The following is a 9422-nucleotide window of genomic DNA, read 5'->3' on the forward strand; positions in this document are numbered from 1 at the left end:
TTCCTATCAGCCCGATGTTTCAAAGTAGCGCGCCATTTCCAAATTCTCGAGAATGAATTTTTATAAGCCCGATGACGAAATAGCCGCCTATTTGATAATGTGAATTAAACTAGCGGGCTGACTTGAAAGCTATAATCTCGAGAAATTTTTTCTATCCAAACCCAGAAAATTTCCGAAATAGCGGGATGATTAAATTGTGAAATAACGCGCCATTTGATAATGTGATTTCACTGTTTGCGCATGCTCGCAGCTATCGAATAAGCTCGAAAACATGTCGGGCTGATTCTCTTCGGGCTGATGTGATGTGGATAGGAAATGACATTTCTAATTTGCTACTGCCAAACAAAACAAAGCAAAGCAAAACAAATTTCCGAGCTCGGATTTTCATTGGGCTAATGTGAAAAAATTAGGCCTACTTAGGCCTGATCGCGCAATACGCTTACATCAAGTTAATGACGTGTATGAGGGATTATGTACATAACACTTGGATAAAGTCGAAGACAGACAAGTGCGCCACGTTTAAACTGTCCTAAACGACATTTGAAAATCCACTTCAACCTGATGAAATGTTGAATGAGTAATGTCCTTAGGTTGAGAACAATACATTTAGGCTGTATTGGCAGAAGAGCTGCGAATATACAAGTCAACACGTTGCATTAAAATAATCCACACATTTTTTTTTTTTCATACGAGAATAATAATGCTACACGTAAAATAAACAAACACATATACACACACATGGACACCAATTATTTGCAAAACGAGTGAAACTTCCAGTATCCACCAGATCCGCCTGCGGTGAACACACCGACGTAGTTGATTTCCATGAGTGTCGGGTAAGTGACCGCCAGAAAGGGGGTAGAATTCCTGTGACACCCAATCGCGATCGTGTTGTTAATGAAAGTTATCCAGAAGCGGTCATATCTGTTGTAGCCAGATATGATGTTCCCGATCATCACATTATTATGGTCGTGACAGCTCCCGCTCCAGTCTGTTCCTGAACACTGGCGTATAGCGCTTCCCTTGTTTTGCCAAGCACCCAGGGCTATCAGAAAAATAAGATATGGGAGAGGAAAGAAAGAAATGAAACGATGCGAACAAAACACCCCTTTCCGGAAAAGGGGATTCAAGAAGAAAATGAGGGGGGAAACACCTTTATCCGGCTAAACCTTCAGCTGATATTGTTCGAAACATGAATATACACTCTAAAAAAATCAGGGTCAGAACTGACCAGGAACTGGGTCCGTTGGGGTCACACACCGTTCCGGGTCAGAAATGACAAGGAATGAGGTCATATATAACCCCATCCAGAGTCATGAATTGGGTCAGGGTGACCCCATTCCGGGTCTTCATGACCAAATTCCAAGTCATTTTTGACCAGGAACGGTGTGTGACCCCAACGGACCCAGTTCCGGGTCAGTTCTGACCCGGATTTTTTAGAGTGTATATTTGAAGAGTTTATTTGCAAAAACCGATAAGTCCATATTTGCCAAATGGAGATATTTGCGATTAAAGGTCAAGAAAAATAAAGAGAATAATAAGAAAAATTTTGCTTCTTTTGACCATATCTTCAAAAATATAGCTTTATATGTAGTAACCAATATATCATTTAAAAGGTATCATTTTGTACTTTATGACAGAGATCGTACTTCAAAATCTTCAAAAATGGACTTATCGGTTTTTGCAAACAAACTCTTCATTTTCACACTATATAGAGGGGAAATAGCCCCCAGCCCGCCAGTAATATAGAATATAAAATATAAAAATATAAGATATAAACAATAAAAAGTACGATATATAATGTATGTTTTAATAATGAAGAGAACACGTCTTGAAAGTGTGGGATGCATTCTAAACCATTACAATATTCCAACAAGAAAAGCATTACATCAAGAATCATTCGATGTTGAACATAATGGCATGAAACCGCGTTGTTGAAGCGCGTGGCCAAACAACTTTGAAAACCAATACTCTCTTCAGGAAGAACGGAATTAGGCATGTCCGTTCTAAGGCTTTAACGATCGAGTGATCCAGGGTAGACTCTGAATCAGTGTTGCCACTGCTCGACCAGAGGTCTCTGTCATCATTATTACCACAGCTTTGCCAAGTACCCATGTATGTACACGTAGGTCGAGAGGGACGTGATGGGTGCAACATCTCGTCCATGGACTAAGAACTGTGCGATAATCGAACTCGGGTACTCCGATTGGGAATCAGGAGTCTTATCCACTATGCCACAGCGCGTCAAAAACTGATGATAACTATATTATCTATCAGCTGTTTATAGTCAAAAGTTTCAAATTCGAAGCAGGAGTCCATGTTCCCCATGAATCTTTTCGTGGGGGGGGGGGGTAGGGGAGGAGGAGCATTTCATGTAGCGTTTTGCCATTTTTTTTTTTTTTTGGGGGGGGACTGTTTGAATTCCTAAAATCTTTGGATCTGATTGGCTGAGAAAAAAAAAATGTCAGAAAAAAATATCTTCCCAATTAAGCGCTTCATTAAATGCCCCCACTGAAGTTTTGTAGATCAGTGATGATTGTGATGATAATAAGAATAATTAAATAAATGAATAAATAAATAGAACGATGATTAGAATCAGCATTTATCCATTACCCCATTTACTCCGCCGGGCTCGGTGGAGGACAAGCTAAATTGCTATCATTCTAGAGCCAGCAATTTTGTTCGTTCATTCACACAAACGATTTCCAGTCAACGGAAAAAAGGGCGAAATTCGTGCAATGTTGCTCTTGATGTAAAAATGTACCTATCTTATTTCTATTTTATTTGTATTTATTTATTTTTTTTTAGTCGGAGCTGGGGCGTGCGTCTAACGGCCCAATCACTAACTCTGTAGCAGTCTCGCTCATTTTTGCACAATCCAAATAGAAAGTTGGAAATGATATTTTTATTCTAATTTTCCGGTCATTGATAAACAAAAAAGAAAGTTATCTACGTTCGTGACGATCCATTATTAAGAAACTTTTTTTTTGGGGGGGGGGGGTGGCATACAGCAAACAAGTAAATGGGACAGTAATATAACAAAATAATTTGCACACTGGTAACGAGTTAGATTTTTGTTATTTCATTTTATTTATTTACTTATTAACTTATTTATTATTCTTTTTTTTTTTGGTGCAAATTCGACTTACACACTATCAATCGACGGGGATATTGAGCTCAAGATTTTTACCCTTTATAATCAGTGCAATAGTGGTATGTTAGACAAAGAAAGATCGGCATGCGACAACGAACGCGTATTGAAACAGCAAGAGTGCACACCGTGCTTTCTCTTGCATATGCACAATAGGTGTAATACGTCATCTCTCACGAAGCCTTGGTACTGCATTTGGTAATGCATTTGGTTTAAACCTAAAGAATGTGTAGACTTCTTCAAATGGTTGTCAAAAACAATACCGCATTTGCAAGCGCATTCGTTATGGTGCCGCATATATGGTACCACATTTGGAACCGAGTGCCGGCCTCCGTACGGCAATTTTCCACGCAAAAACAGAGTCAATTAGTGATTACCTATTTCATACACTTCCTTCTTCTCCCGGTTGACGCTGCTCAGCCCGATGAAAACTTCCATCTCAGCCCGGACTTCAAAGTCCAGTGACGTCATACTGTCAGTGACGTGCCAACCAGGAAAAGTGTACATCCGAGTATCGCCAACGTTCGGAGTGAAAAGGACCTTACATGCTATATGAAATATTGAGAGAATATCGGTTAAAGAGCATGGTATTTATTGCAGCAGTTCAAGTAGAAAAATGAGGTCACACTTTGCCCATCACAAGTCGAAGATTATTCGCCAATTACTTGCTAAACAAACCTTACTAAGTTTTGGTACCATATTCGTCTCCTTTATTCACCATTATTTCCTCTCTCTCTCTCTCTCTCTCTTTTTTCTCTCTCTTTCTCTCTCTTTCTTTCTCTCTCTCTCTCTCTCTCTCTCTCTCTCTCTTTAGGCAATAAAGGAAATACTCGCAAACCATGACGTCCCAGTGGGTGTTGAGACCACCGACCTTCAAGATCAAAGTAACACTTTCAATGAAACATTATCAGGGACAGTATATTCCTTATTGTAACTTTCAAGAAGATAAGATCATTCTGTTCTTGTTCCAAACATAAACGAAGTGGCTTTAATTTGGTGTGCATATATCTATACTGCGGTAGGCCATCCGTTATATTTTCCAACTATTAAACGTGCAATTCTCTAGAAAATTCATAAACGATCATATGTCGACAGACAGTTGCGTGCCAACTCATATAGACGGTGTCGTTTGTCTGGAAAACGTAATTGACAAAATAGTGCGGTTAATTATCCTGGACAAGAAAAACAAGAACGACAGATGTAGTAAAGTTGGATATATGAGAAAGCCTTAATGGTGCCTTAATTGTCAGTTAACCGAGTATCACAGTTTCCTTTCTAGGACCTCTCATTCGAATAAGAGGAAGAATATTCCTCTATGAAAGGAGATAGAGAGAGAAGGAGGAGAAGAAGAAACACAAACAAACAAACAAACAAACAAACAAACAAACAAACAAACAAAAAACAACAAGCAAACTACACACACAGAAAAAACCTTTACTCACCGCAAGTTGGTCCAAAGTATCCGTCCGGACAAATGCAGGTGTAATTTCCGTATTTGTTAGGTATGCATTTACCCCGGTTCTCGCAAGGTGAGGAATAACAGGCTGTAAAAATACGAATAGCCATTTTACTTCTTGCCTTTATTTCCTTTCATTTCTCCTTGTAATGTCTCATGGTTATCAGTTATTTTCATGATACTTGAGCGATGCGCAGTATTATCACAATTTCGCTTTTTTCTTTTTACAATCTTAATAGGTCGGAGAAACGAAATATGAGCTGCTAAGTTTACAATATGGTTCCCTGAAAAGTTTCTCATTCTGATATCGTTGATGCAGCTGTGTACTTTTTACAGTAAAGAAAGTTTTGCTGAAATGACAATTGGCGTTGCTCAGTTTTCTAATCATGTTCTTTTGCAAACAGTGCATGATCGTACACATTAATAATGAAAGAAATATATTATTCAGAGGGGTAAAGGTTCAGGTGCGAATTTTCTTCACTTTGTCTCCCTCTCCCTCGCACCTGAACCTGAACCTTCATACCTCTGAGTAATATCTTTCTTTTATTTAATATGCCTTGTCCGCCTTGGACTACTTAACATAACAATGTCGGAATTTCGGAGCTTGGGTATTTGTTCCATGTTCATTGTGTACTTAGCCATCCATGACCGTGTATGCATAAATATCATTTTGAAGAGGAGTATTATGGGTCTTTTATGGAATCTTTTATGGAAAACAATCTTTTATGGAAAACAATCTGTCTAACATAAGTTTACCTCAGATATTTCTTTTATTGTACCAATAACAGTGAGTCTATTCTCTTTCTCTCTCTCTTTTTTTTTATATCCGTTCCTACGCATTCATACCGGCATATGCACCAAATCAATCGCAATTTCAAACCAGGGAGCGTTGTATTGTTTTGTTATTGCATTTTCATCATGAAGTACAGTATGCTTGTGTCCACGATGGCGTGTGTTGTACCATAGTCTCATTTCCCCCTTTTTTGTTCTTTTTGTTCTTTTTCTTTCTTTTTTCTTTTTCTTCTTTTTTTTTTCCCCTTCCTAAGTTAATTTCATGTCAGTTGACATTGGTTTCTTTGACTTTGTGTACGTATTTTTTGAGGGTACCATACCCTACAAGCTTTGCTTTTTAAGTGGGACCCTCCATTTCCATTCTAATCTTTGTATTAGGTATATACCTTAGAAACGAAATTCTGTTGTTACTCGTGACCACTTGTACGTTTTCCTTAAAATTGTTATAAATTTGTTCTGTAAAAGTATTGTATATATATATTTTTTTTTCGTTTATTCAATGGAAATGGAAATAAAATTGAAATTGAAATTGAAATTATATGGTTTTAAGATGTTGCTACTCACTTTGGTGTAAAGTTAACACAATCTTCACAAATTTAAAATCAAATCTTGTTGCGTGTTTTTTTTTTTATACGCACTGTATAAACAAAGAGACCCTAATTAAAGGATGGACCCACCTTATCTGCCCATCACTACACATGTATTTTCTTTTTTCAGTCCAAGCCGATTTTGTATAATGTACTTTCAATTTCTCTTAGAATCGTATGCTCTCTATTTCAAATGTGCTTTCTACATCTTGCAAAACGTTAAATTTTCAATCGCCCATCTCAACCAAAACTATACTGTATCTCTTTAGAATACCTTGCCTGTTTGAAGTAATCTCTGTGTATTGATAGACCGCCTCCCCAAAAGAGAAACACACACACACACACACACCCACACACACACATTCATATGCACATGCACACGGACACAAGATATAATAAAGACAACTGAACACACAAAAACAAAATTCATCCCGTCATCTTTAGTTCTTACAACTGAAAAAATAATGAACCAAACGAACATGCATGTATGACGTTGGCGATTATATTGGTCGTTATATCGCACTAAAATGATTAGACTCTGTGCCCTGAAAATAGACATTAAAATGAAGGTGGACTATTTGAGCTCATAGTATGTTTAATATGAAGCTCCTTGTATTACAGTAGTTAACATGAAGCATGCCGAACATCCCAATTACAGTAACTCATTCGGTTATTCTGTTCAAATTATTCAAATCAGAGAGAGGTGGGCATGACCAACGTCACATCGTGCAGAACTCTACAGAGCAGAGTTCTGTGACTGTACCATGGCCACCATGACGACGATAGAGATAAGGGAGGGGAAAAAAGGAATCGCTTTGTAGTCCGGGTTTCAAATTGGCAACTTTGTTCGGTTGGCTGGTCAGAGAGATTTGGAGAAGTTCATTGGCTGTAGAGGGAGACTGGAAGAGTACATTTTACTGAAGGTGTGTTTCCATTACCACTTTGTATACATTGTATACGGAAGAGACACGGATCGAATCGGCGGCGGGGGATCGTATCGGCGGTGAGGCAAAAATCCCGCCGATTGGATCTGGGGGATCTGATATACCGGCCAAAGTCCGCCGATAAGTTCCGGCGGAACTTATCGACTGGCCGGAACGGATCGCCTGTGACACCGGCAACTACAGGGACAGCCTGGTGGTAGTGTCGCTGCCCGGAAAGCAGTAGATGACAGGTTCAAATCCCACTGGTTCCTTTTCTCCGACATGTTTGTTGATTTACAGATCAGCGGTTGCGATCTTACCAAATTTAATTCGCACCTGATTGTACACATACTATTATGTATAAGCTTCTTGCTTTTAAATTAGATTTGCAGTATGTGAATCTTTTTTTTTTTGTTGTTGTTGTTCAGGGATTGCTTTATACACATGAGTAGGGGTACTACTGTAAATGGACAAGCCATGTATAGATGATGTCATGGATGATGCCAGCAACAGAAAGTCGGGTCTTCGAAAGGTCCCAAAATATTTTACAAAACCTGAAATGATATAAAAAAAAAATAAAGACTATTACTTTTAGCTGGAGAAAGAGTACATGTAGGGCCTACCTACAGCAATCAGCGGTAAACATGCAATGTTTCGTCCTTGGGTATTAAAGGGTGGAATGACCTCAAACGGTAGAGTTGATATGATCTCCCCGTTTGGACCCGAGATGTTCCGGCATGGTACTCTGTTCACCAATCCTAGGAGTTTTGGCTCCAGAACGATCCTCATCTGACGCCGCAATGGCTCTGATGTAACGGGCCGGGGTGGGCCGCGTACGTATAGAAAGGCTATCAAGAAATAGAGCACCGAGCGTCGGTAAGTGAATAGAGCGTCGAGATTGGTGTTAAAGACGAGGCAGCCTTCTAACGATAAAAATTAGAGGTCAATAAAAAGATGAAAGCATACGAGACTGATGTTCACCAACTATAAGGTTGTTGATATTGCCGAAACGAGGTTGTTGTCGAGCCCGCGGCCCACGGTGATACAAACCATTCAATGAATAATGTGAAACTCAAAAAAATGTGCTCCTCAAACATTAAAAAAAAAATGCTTTAGTGGTACTTTAAAAAAAAAAACATTTGTGCAAGCCCATTATAAATTTAGATTACAAGGACGTTGTCACTCTGGTAATATCAAATTCGTTAGAAAGAGGTAAAAAAAAATCAGACGCTAAATTAAACTCGTTGTATAGGTCTTCAACGTCATTTTCATACTTTTGTCATTCCAATTTATGAATTCGCATTCAAATTCACACACCGTACGCACGTACAAATATTCTGGCATTCAAATTCAGAGTCTGAGCGATCAATTTCTTATGGGAGCTCTATTTCGTTTCCGTCAAATCAAATTCACGAGACGGTCCCAAATGAACTTGTTCGGGGCGTTCAATTTCATTTACAGATAATCTATTTCGTGAATAGATATTTTGACAGGGGCGATCTTTTTCGAATAAAATAAGCAACAACGTATGCACAACTCGGAGTTTTATGCATTCATTTATGGTTAAGGTGTTTATATTGTTAAAGTTCTGTGTTGATGAATTCTTGTTTGTTTGTTTGTTTATCTTTTACTTTAAAAAGTTTGAACCCTTATGAGGTCCAACAAGCAGTGCATAGAAACAGCATAACGACAATTAAAGCATACACAAAGTCCCGCAAACTTCTTCAACTTTGTTATTTTTTGTATCTACGATGATTCAATTTATCTTTCCATCGATGTTCTTTTCCAGAGGGGCCTACATACTACAAGCTCTGTCTTTTTAGTGGGTCCCTCCATTTTTCGCACTTACAGCAACGGTATACATGTACTTTACTTTGATCACTTCTGTTTCTTTTTTACTATACAATTTATGATTATCACTATAGGTCCTCAATTGTTGTACAGTCTTTTCATTTCACTACACTCTAAAAACACAAATGTTGAATCAACATTTAAAAGGGCCGAGGAGTGACAGCATTTTTTGAAGTGTTGCATCCAACTTTTAAAATAACATTTTAAATGTTGAATCTAGCAGGAAAACCAACACTTTGAAAATGTTGTCACTCCTCGGCCCTTTTAAATGCTAATTCAACATTTTTTGTGTTTTTAGAGTGTATGTTCTATTTACCTTATTCTCTGTTATCAAAGGAAGTGAAACATATGTTTTGTCGAAAAATGAAATAAACTTTGAATTGAATTGAATTGAAAAATGTAAACCAATAAGATATCAATAAACAACAAACTAAGACGTATACAGTGTTCATGTTATCAGTTTATGAACGTATAGCGAAATTGCTTTTCCCGATGGTGCGGCCTCAACCTTTGTACAGCGTTTGTACAGCGCCGGGTATTCAAATTTTAGAATGAACAGCTGGACCTATACAGCAAAGCTAATTAATGATTTCCATCATGAGGTCTAATCCATTCAAAACTAAGTGAAAAAGACACACATACACAAATGACACACATACAAA

The sequence above is a fragment of the Diadema setosum genome, chromosome 3, assembly GCF_964275005.1.
Source record: "Diadema setosum chromosome 3, eeDiaSeto1, whole genome shotgun sequence".
In the NCBI taxonomy this organism is placed as follows: domain Eukaryota; kingdom Metazoa; phylum Echinodermata; class Echinoidea; order Diadematoida; family Diadematidae; genus Diadema; species Diadema setosum.